The sequence below is a fragment of the Eumetopias jubatus genome, unplaced genomic scaffold (genome assembly GCF_037043125.1).
Source record: "Eumetopias jubatus isolate StellerSeaLion01/CBP00866 unplaced genomic scaffold, mEumJub1_p1.0 scaffold_13, whole genome shotgun sequence".
Taxonomy (NCBI): Eukaryota; Metazoa; Chordata; class Mammalia; order Carnivora; family Otariidae; genus Eumetopias; species Eumetopias jubatus.
Window position 1 is genome coordinate 10,741,574 of NW_028274819.1, and position 8,683 is coordinate 10,750,256.

Here is an 8,683-nt window from a genome sequence, read left to right on the forward strand (position 1 = left end):
AATCTGGGGGTGCGTGGCGGGGCGGGGCACGGACATTCAGTCCATAGCAATGATTTTTATCTTACCTGCTGACTGAGGATGCTGACCCCTGTATGTGTGTGTGTGTGGGGGGGTTTCCTGTATTTGGAAATTCCATTTGTAATTTCATAACTGCTTCCTGTTTCCCTTGTCACATGCCTTCGCCCGGGCTGTTCCTGCCACCAGGAGCACCCTTCCTCCCTCTGAGGCCCAGCGCAGACAGACAGACAGCCCGTCCTCCTGCAGCTCCTCCCTAACTGCCCCACCCCCCTGTTCCCAGGACACCCTCCCTGTCGGTCCTGAGGTCACTGTGTTTACTTTCACTGCCCAGAGCCACCCCGCAGGAGGGCCTTTTCACCTCTGTTTCAAGTTCCCAGTTATTCAGACACCAATCTAGATGATGCGGGGAGGTATTTTGCCGATGTGATTGCACCCGTAATCGTGGGACCAGTAGGTAAGGGAGATGTTCCTGGACGGTCTGGACGGGCCCGATTCGGTCAGTGCAAGGCTTGAAGCACAGAAGTGAAGCTTCCCTCACGGAGAAGACGCTCCAGCCGTGGAGGGCAGCTGCGGACGGCGCCCGGGAGCCCCAGCGCGGCCTACCCACTATGTGCTTGCCGCCCCAGCCCCCAAACTGCGGGAGCCAGTTCCTTGCAGTCAGCCTCCTGTGTGTCTCCCTCTGGTTCTGACTCTCTGGCTGAGTGCTGACAGGAGCAGTGTCCAGCTCCGGCAGGGGCCTGCTACACAGTGGGCCATTTGCTACAGAATGCATGTGAAGCAGCAGGTGTACTGGGGAGGCAGTGGGGAGGCAGGGAGGAAGTGGTGGCTACGGGGGGGAGGGTGGCAGAGCTGAGCAGGCGGCTAAAGGCTGTGGCCTGGGGAGAGCTCTGGTCAGCTAACCCCAGTCCTTCCCTGGGTCAGCGCTGAGCAGCCTTCGGGCCTCCACTAGGACAACCTCCAGAGGAGAGGACTGACTCCTCCTCTGCCCCCCCCATATGCCCAGTCAGGTCTCCATCAGTCCTTACAGCACCTCCACCAGTCACACATTTATTGGTGGGACCCTTAGGGCCTGTCTCACCCACTGGAGGCCAGCATCAGAGAGGCTGGGGGCTGTGTTCTGGCTGCTCGTGGTAGTCTGCCTTCAGACACAGCACAGTGCGGACCCGTCCTCACCTGTGGAGGAAGGAGGGAGGGAAGGGTGAGCACAACGCTCTCGTGCCTCCATGAGCTGCCTCGAGCACAGGGCGTCCCTGGGGGGGGGGGTGTGGGAGGGAGGAAGGGAGTGGCTTTGAGGCTTCTCTTGATGCTCCCAGGGTAGGGATGGGGTTAGAGTTTGCAGGATTGTCCTGTGGCGTGGAGGACACTGTAGGTTGGGGGAATTTGCAGGGGAGGGGTTTCAGTTGGGTGCAGACAGCTGCTGGCCTCATCCCCCAGGCTCCCAGGGAAGGAAGGGGAGCATATCACGGGCAGTGGGCAACGGCGCCAGGCCTGGGCTCCAGCCTCACCTCAGTCTAAGCCCTGCTGGATAACCTTTCATACACCTGGGCCTCAGTTTCTCCATCTGTCACATGAGGGCTTAGCGAGATCATCCATAAAGATCCTCTGGTACGAAAGTTCTATGAGACCTGGAGGTAGAATCCCAGGTTCCAGGGCCCAGGTGAACTTTCAGCTCAACCACAGAGGGCAAACCTGCTTCTTTCTTGTCAACGGGGTGGGGGGAGCGGGTCCACTGGCCTGTCTTCCCAGACTTCAATCATTCAAGCTCTACCTTCATAATTTGTATATATTTATCTGTGTTTTATGCCATTATTTATTTAATGGGTTTCTTTAAATGGACCTTCTTTCTAAAAAGTTGTTTTTTTTTCAATTCAGTGATTTTTAGCATATGCACAGAGTTGTGCAATGATCACTACAATTTTAGAGCATTTTCATCTCCGCTTGCAAAAAACCCCGGGCCCATCATTCCTTTGTTTTAACTCACACACGTGTCTTCTAAGAGCGCACTGTGTCATGACTGTAATTGGGAGGCCAGTGTCACTTGCTGTAAGTAGAAGACAGCCGACCCAAGACAAGGAACAGCACGGCTGAGTTCTGGCCTGATGCCACGCCCGCAGGACGAGGCCCACTGTGTCTTGGTGGAGAGACATCAGCTTGCGTTAGAGAGGTGTTAAAGATACGACAGTCCCAAATGGAGACTTTCTCCCTAAAGAAATCCAAGAGATTGATGGAGATTGAAGAGGAGTTACCTCCCCCCGCCCCACGCACTGATATAATTTAGCGCCATGTTCTCACATCCCACACCATTTCCCCCCACATCTACGGCGCTTCGGGGAACATGTAGTCGATACTTTCACATCCGCAGTCTTCTCTGACCCTCACAACCACTCTGTGAGGGAGGAACGACCGTTCCCACTCTACGGATGGGAAATGGAGGCTCGTTTCCACAATGAGTCAGAGGTACAGGACGTTCTTAGTCCAGTGACCTTCCCATCCCCTGTGCATCTCTCTCCGCCGCCCTGACCAGGACCCCTGGCTCTGGGTGTGCTCACTTCTCGAGAGTCCACTGCTTACTCTCTGGTTCCTCCCCAGGCTTGGGGGTAGTCGGTGGTGTCTTCGTTGAGGATGGAAAGGCCTCACTATCTATGGGGACCCAGGGGACTGAGCACTCTGGTTTATTTGCCCCAAGGCCACCCAGGCAACCCTACTAAGCAACAGCATCTTGAGGTCAGCTGTGGGCCATGACCCCTTCCTCCTGTTGCCTCATTGTCGCAGAAACCCAGCATGCTGGAGCTCACTGGGAACCCAAGGGTCATGGAGGCTAGCGCCCCCCAGCCCCTAAGCTCATGAATCCCTTTACGGGCTTGGTAACTGTATGACCCCGGCAAGGTTTCCAGTTACTCTTTATGTGTGCATCAAGTTAGTATTTACTATATTTGAGATTTATATACTATACCTTCAACCAATACAGAAAGACTAATTTCAACATTTTCCTATTTAATAAGTGATGTGAACTGTTCTGTTTTCTTTTTTTTTTTTTTAAGATTTTATTTATTTATTCGACAGAGAGAGATAGCAAGAGCAGGAACACAAGCAGGGGGAGTGGGAGAGGGAGAAGCAGGCTTCCCGCGGAGCAGGGAGCCTGATGTGGGGCTCGACCCCAGGACCCTGGGATCATGACCTGAGCCGAAGGCAGATGCTTAACGACTGAGCCACCCAGGCGCCCCTGTTTTCTTTTCTTTTTAAAAAGATTTTATTTATTTATTTGAGAGAGAGAGAGAGAGTGAGCTGGGGGAGGAGCAGAGGGAGAGAGACAAGCGGACTCTGTGCTGAGCATGGAGCCCGATGCGGGGCTCGATCCCACAACCCTGAGATCATGACCTGAGCCAAAATCAAGAATTGGATGCTTAACCGACTGAGCCACCCAGGCGCCCATGTTTTGTCTTCTTTAAAAAAAAAAAACAACAACTGTAGGAAAAGGCGGGTATAAAGACTGACAGAAGCAGTGGTGAGCAGGGACGGTGACCCCCATGCCCGGGATTACTAACTGAGGGACGAGCGGGCCCTGGGGTCTGAGACGGGGCGCGGTGAGAAGGCTCCAGCAGGCCTGTCGGGGAGCTCTCCCCAGCCTTCACCCTGCGTCGAACCAAGCCTCAGGGTCACTGCCAGGTGAGAGGAAAGAGGAAGATGGGGGGCCAGTGAAGGGCACCGGGAGGAAACAAGCAGACATTTCATAGAAAGCTCTTCTTTTCATGAGGAAGAGGTGGGACGATTGTTCTAGATCAAAAGAAACCAAAGAGATGTGACAATCAGGTATAATGCACGAAACTTGATTGGATCCGGGTTAAGCCTAAAGTACAGTAAAGGACATTTTTGGTCCCATGGGAAAAATTTGAATATGGACAGCATATTAGAATTATGGAATTATTTTTAATTTTCTTAGTGCGATAACACTTTTGTGATTATGTAGAATGCCCATATTCTTGGAAAAAAATGCAGGTGGAAGAATAAGGGGAGGAAGGGCCATGGTATCTGTAACTTACTTTCAAATGGTTCTACGAAAAAAGCGTATATATGGATGTACGTGTGCGTATATGCGTGCACGCAGGGGTATGGACGGAGAAAGAGGAAGCAAGTGTACAAACTTGACACGTATGTAATCACTGTACTATCCTTTTCGTTGTTTGGTTGACTATACAAGCACATCGCCATCCTAGTGCAGTGTCCTATTTTACAGATGAGGAAACTGAGACCCAGTGAGGCATGGGGCTGAGTCAAGGTCACCAAGTAAGTGATGACCGAGCTGGAATTTGCAGCCGGGTCTCCAGACAGCCAAGCTGAAGTTCTTTTCTTCATGTCCCTTGTCCTAAATATTGGTCCTAACCATTGGTCCCCAACATTTGCATGGCTCTTGGCTCCCTGGGGCTCCCTCCGAGCCCAGCGGCTTCTACTTTGCATTCGGCTCCAAGGCCAGCTGCAGCCTGCAGAACCAGCAGACCAGAAGCGGAGAAAAGAGGCTATGGACAAGCCAGTGACCGAAACCAGAGGTGACAGCCAGGAGTGGCAACAAGGGAGGTGACAATAGGGGAATTCGGACAACCTTGAACCCCGGGAATATTCAGAGTGCCCTTGATCGGGAGGGCATCTCTACACATAGGGGTTGTTAAAGGCTGCTAGTCCGAACAACCATGAACCTGGGCTACCACATGGCAAACAGCCTGTCTGGGAGGACGGGGTGCCCATGAGCTTTGTGGGCTGACTCTGCCATGCGCACCGTGTGGTCCCCTCAGACGGACTAGTCTCATCTGAGCAGTGAGTGCACAGCTCCCGCAGAGCAGGGCCCATCCTATAACCACATCGGGTGCTGTCAGGAGGCAGCATTTCAGTTTGGAGTGAGAGTGCTCAGGTCCAAATCCTGGTTCCTTACCAGCTGTGTGCCTTGGGGCAGCTTGCTTAACCTCTCTGAGCCTGCGTGAAAGGGGGATAGTAACTGAACCTCCATCACAGACGGATGGGACCAGCCTTGGCCCAGAGTCAGTAGCCCAATAAAGATTCACAGAGTGAGTGGGAAGAGAGTCCGGGCAGAGGAAGGGCAAGGGGATGGCTCAGTGGCAGGGGTGTGCTTGCAGCATCTGTAGAACCTCAAGGAAGCCAGGGTGTCTGGAGCAGACGACTGAGAGATGGAGAAGCTGTAGCTGACATCACAGCAGTGGGCGGCAAGTTAGTTTTGTTTTCACCATGTTTACATTATTTTTGTGCTTAGCTTCCTTTTATGGAGAGTTACTGGCTTCCTATTTATTGCAGATACAAAGTACCCCTCCCAAATGATACATCGTGGGAAAAAAAGAACCATTTATGGAAACACAGGAGGAATGAATCCCAGACTGTCCTGGGACCACTACATTCGGGAACGGAGAAAGGCGGCTCTCCCTCATTTGACTTACTTGGCGGGAGTTGGTGTGAACCCCGAGCCTGCAGGTTCACAACGGGAATCCTGAACTTGACTCCTATCTCAGCTTTCCAGCGGGGAGTGGGGGGGGGGGGCGATGGCCTCATCCACCCACTCCCTCATGGTACAGATGGAGACACTGAGGCCCAGGGAGGCCGGGAGATGCATTCACAGTTTACTGGGAAGAACTGGTCCCAGTTTTCATCTGACTCAACGCCCCAGCCACCCCCCAGACCCGAATCCAGGGATTTGGACACAGACTGCACCCTGACTCACCCCACAGCCCCACAGGGACACGCTCCCCATGTGTCCCACCAGTGACTGGAGAAAGCAGACCAGGAGTGGAGAGGGCATGGAGTGGGGGCCAGGGTCTGCTCCTGGGTGGGTAGGACCGGGCCGTGCTTTTTGGCCCAGCTGAGGCAGCTCTGGCCAGCCACTCAGGTGCCGAAGAAGTGTCATGGAGGGGCTGGGGGCCCAGCGGGGTCCCTCCTGTGCCTGAGGGGATGGGAACCGTCCCCACCTTGGCCACCAGCTCGGGGCAGACCGTTCTAGCAACGGCACCATTTACCCCTTTATTGCAGCCGCCCCCTTGGAACTGGTCCATGTCTGCTCGGGAAGAAGGGACTGGGGGGTGAACTCTGATGCTTTGGGGAGCCCAGGGCCTCCGTACCTCTGCTTTTGCTTGTCTTATATGCCACCTAAAGTCACATCCTCATAGGATGGTGGAGGACTCATCGGCTGCCGCCTGAATGCCACCGGTGTGTCAGGAACAAGGGACAAGTCATCTTTCTGCAAAAGAGGAGCCACAGTCCCTGCTGCTCACGTTCATGCAGTGAGTGGCCATTTACAAAGCACTGCCCACTGGCTCCCTTGTGGACGTGTCAAGTTTCCCATGGAGATGGGGACCCCCGAGGCTCGGGGAGGGGCTTTCAGAAGGCCACTCTGGGCCTCTCTCTCCCTCCCTGTCCCTGAGGAGGGAGTGCGGAGAGGTCCGCTGGGAGACAGTGGACTGACCCTCATTCTAGGCCTGCTACCAGTGTGCAGGGGACCTTGGGCAACTCACTCCTCCCGTCAGCTTCCCTGTCGGGGCTGGGCCAGGGTCCCTCCTAGCAAAGCACACTCTAGGGGTGTGCTCCCAGTGTCCCCAGGGACTGCTGCCCTGGCCTCATCCCTGGTTTGTGATGAGGCTGCGGCAAAGCCCATCCCTGGCCCTGTTTTCTCAGACAGAAGGGGACACAAAGGCCTTTGGGGGAGGTGCGGCGTGGCTCCTCCCTGCTCATGGGACTGTGGGGTGTGCCGTACGTAACCCTGCTGAGCCTCATTCTTCCTCCAAAAATGGGAAAGCAGAATGTGCCTCCCTGCCTCCCAGAGTGGCTGCGAGGTGCTAGGAGGTCTGAACCAGGGCGGTAGGGCCTCCAGGGACGTCTGTGCCCTTGTCCCCCACCCCATGCATATGTCAGGCCACATGGCAAAGCAGACTTCAGGCTGCTAATCAGGTGAAGGGCAATTTTCTTGGATTCTCTGGGTGGGCCCACGGACCCTCCCATAGAGCCTCCGGTGTGAGAGCAGCCCTGCCAGCAAGGCTCAATGATGGTAGCCCCGCAAGACCCACTCACACTGCCGGCGTCCAGAACCGCGAGTCACCCCGCGGCTGTGTCTTTTTAAGCTGTCAGATTGGCGATAGTTTGTTGCCACGGCAACGGGACGCCTGCAGTGTTCAGCGCAGCAGATGCCAGTAAGTGGGAGCCGGGTCTCGTTAATTCCTGCAGCAGGTAGGGGGCCTCAGTCTCCCCATCCTGAGCCATGGGGTTGGCCTCAGGGACTCAAGGCCTCTCCCAGCTCTCTGACGTCTTACCGAGATTTCCCGCCAGGCAGCCCGGCCCTGACTAGGACAACCAGCTCGGGGCCACCACTCCTATTTGTGCCGTGCAATCTCTGTGGACAGACGGCACCCACTTGAAAACAATAGGCGAGTTGAACTCGCAGGATCATGGGGAATTTGGAGCCCGTGTTTTTATCTGTTCTCAAGTTCAGATTCTAATAGGAACTTTTCTCCTTTACAGAAGTGAGCCTAGAAAATCACATCTGGTCAGGGCCACTGGCGTGGGGAGAGGCTAGTCTATTCCAAAACACATCTGGCCCCAGCCTGCCCTTCTGCTAACCCTACGGGCAGACCGGCCTGGCCGTGGGTTAGACACACCTTGGACCGAGTCCTGGATTTCCTTACGGGCTGACTGGCCTTGGGAAGGGAAAGGACCACTCTAAGCCTCAGTTTACTTAACTGTAGGATGGGGAAGTAGGTACCTACCTTGAAGGGCTGTTGAGAAAATTAAGCTAAATCAAGATATGGGGGGGGTGGTTGTTGGTTTTTTTTTTTTCCAAGTTATATTTTTCTGAAGTGCTCAACAGCAGGAGTGCCCCATAAGCCTGAAATGCTCAGTCCCATATGAACCCCCCTTGCTTGCTCCCTCCACGGCCAAACCCCACAAAACGCCATAGCTCTCCTGGCCTTCCCTGTCCCGTCCCCAAGCCATTGTCCATGACCTTGCCTCTGCTGGAGGTCCCTTCTCCCATCCTGCCTGCAAGTTCAAATCCTGCCTGGGGCGTCCACCCATCTCCCTGGAAACCTCCCGGGGCCTCAGGGCCGGAGAGCAGGGGCCCATTCTGAGCTCCTGGGGCATTATCTCTTGGATGGTCCTGCAATTTCCAGCTTGAATCAGCCTTCCCTGCCATGGGCCTTGTCTCCCCCACTGGACCCGCTCTGTGTGTGGCTCCGCTGAGTAAATGCTCAGCCACATGACAAAGGAGTGAGGGACTCGCTCCTCACCTGCCCCTGCCTGCCGCCTCCCCTTCCCGAGCCTCGCGTCCTCACCCATCTCTCATTGCAGGAGGCCTCACCTCTGCGGACGGGCGGTCATCCTGGCACACTGTGACCATCGTGGAGCCCAGCAGGAAGAACTCCAGGACCGTGAAGCAGAGCAGGGCCAGCTCCAGCCTCTGGATGTGGACCTGGAGCGTGTGGGGGAGAGGGAGACAGGGCGAGGCCTCGCTGGGTATCTACACCCCTCAGGTGGGCACAGCAGCGGGGCAGTGGGGGCTTCAGCTGCTGGTGTGCCCTGTGGAGGGCAGGGTGGGACTCTGTGGGGCTGGGGCTGGGCCCTTCTCAGTTGCCGCTCTACACCCCCCGCCTGGTACCCCTGGGTCCTCAGTGAGTATCTG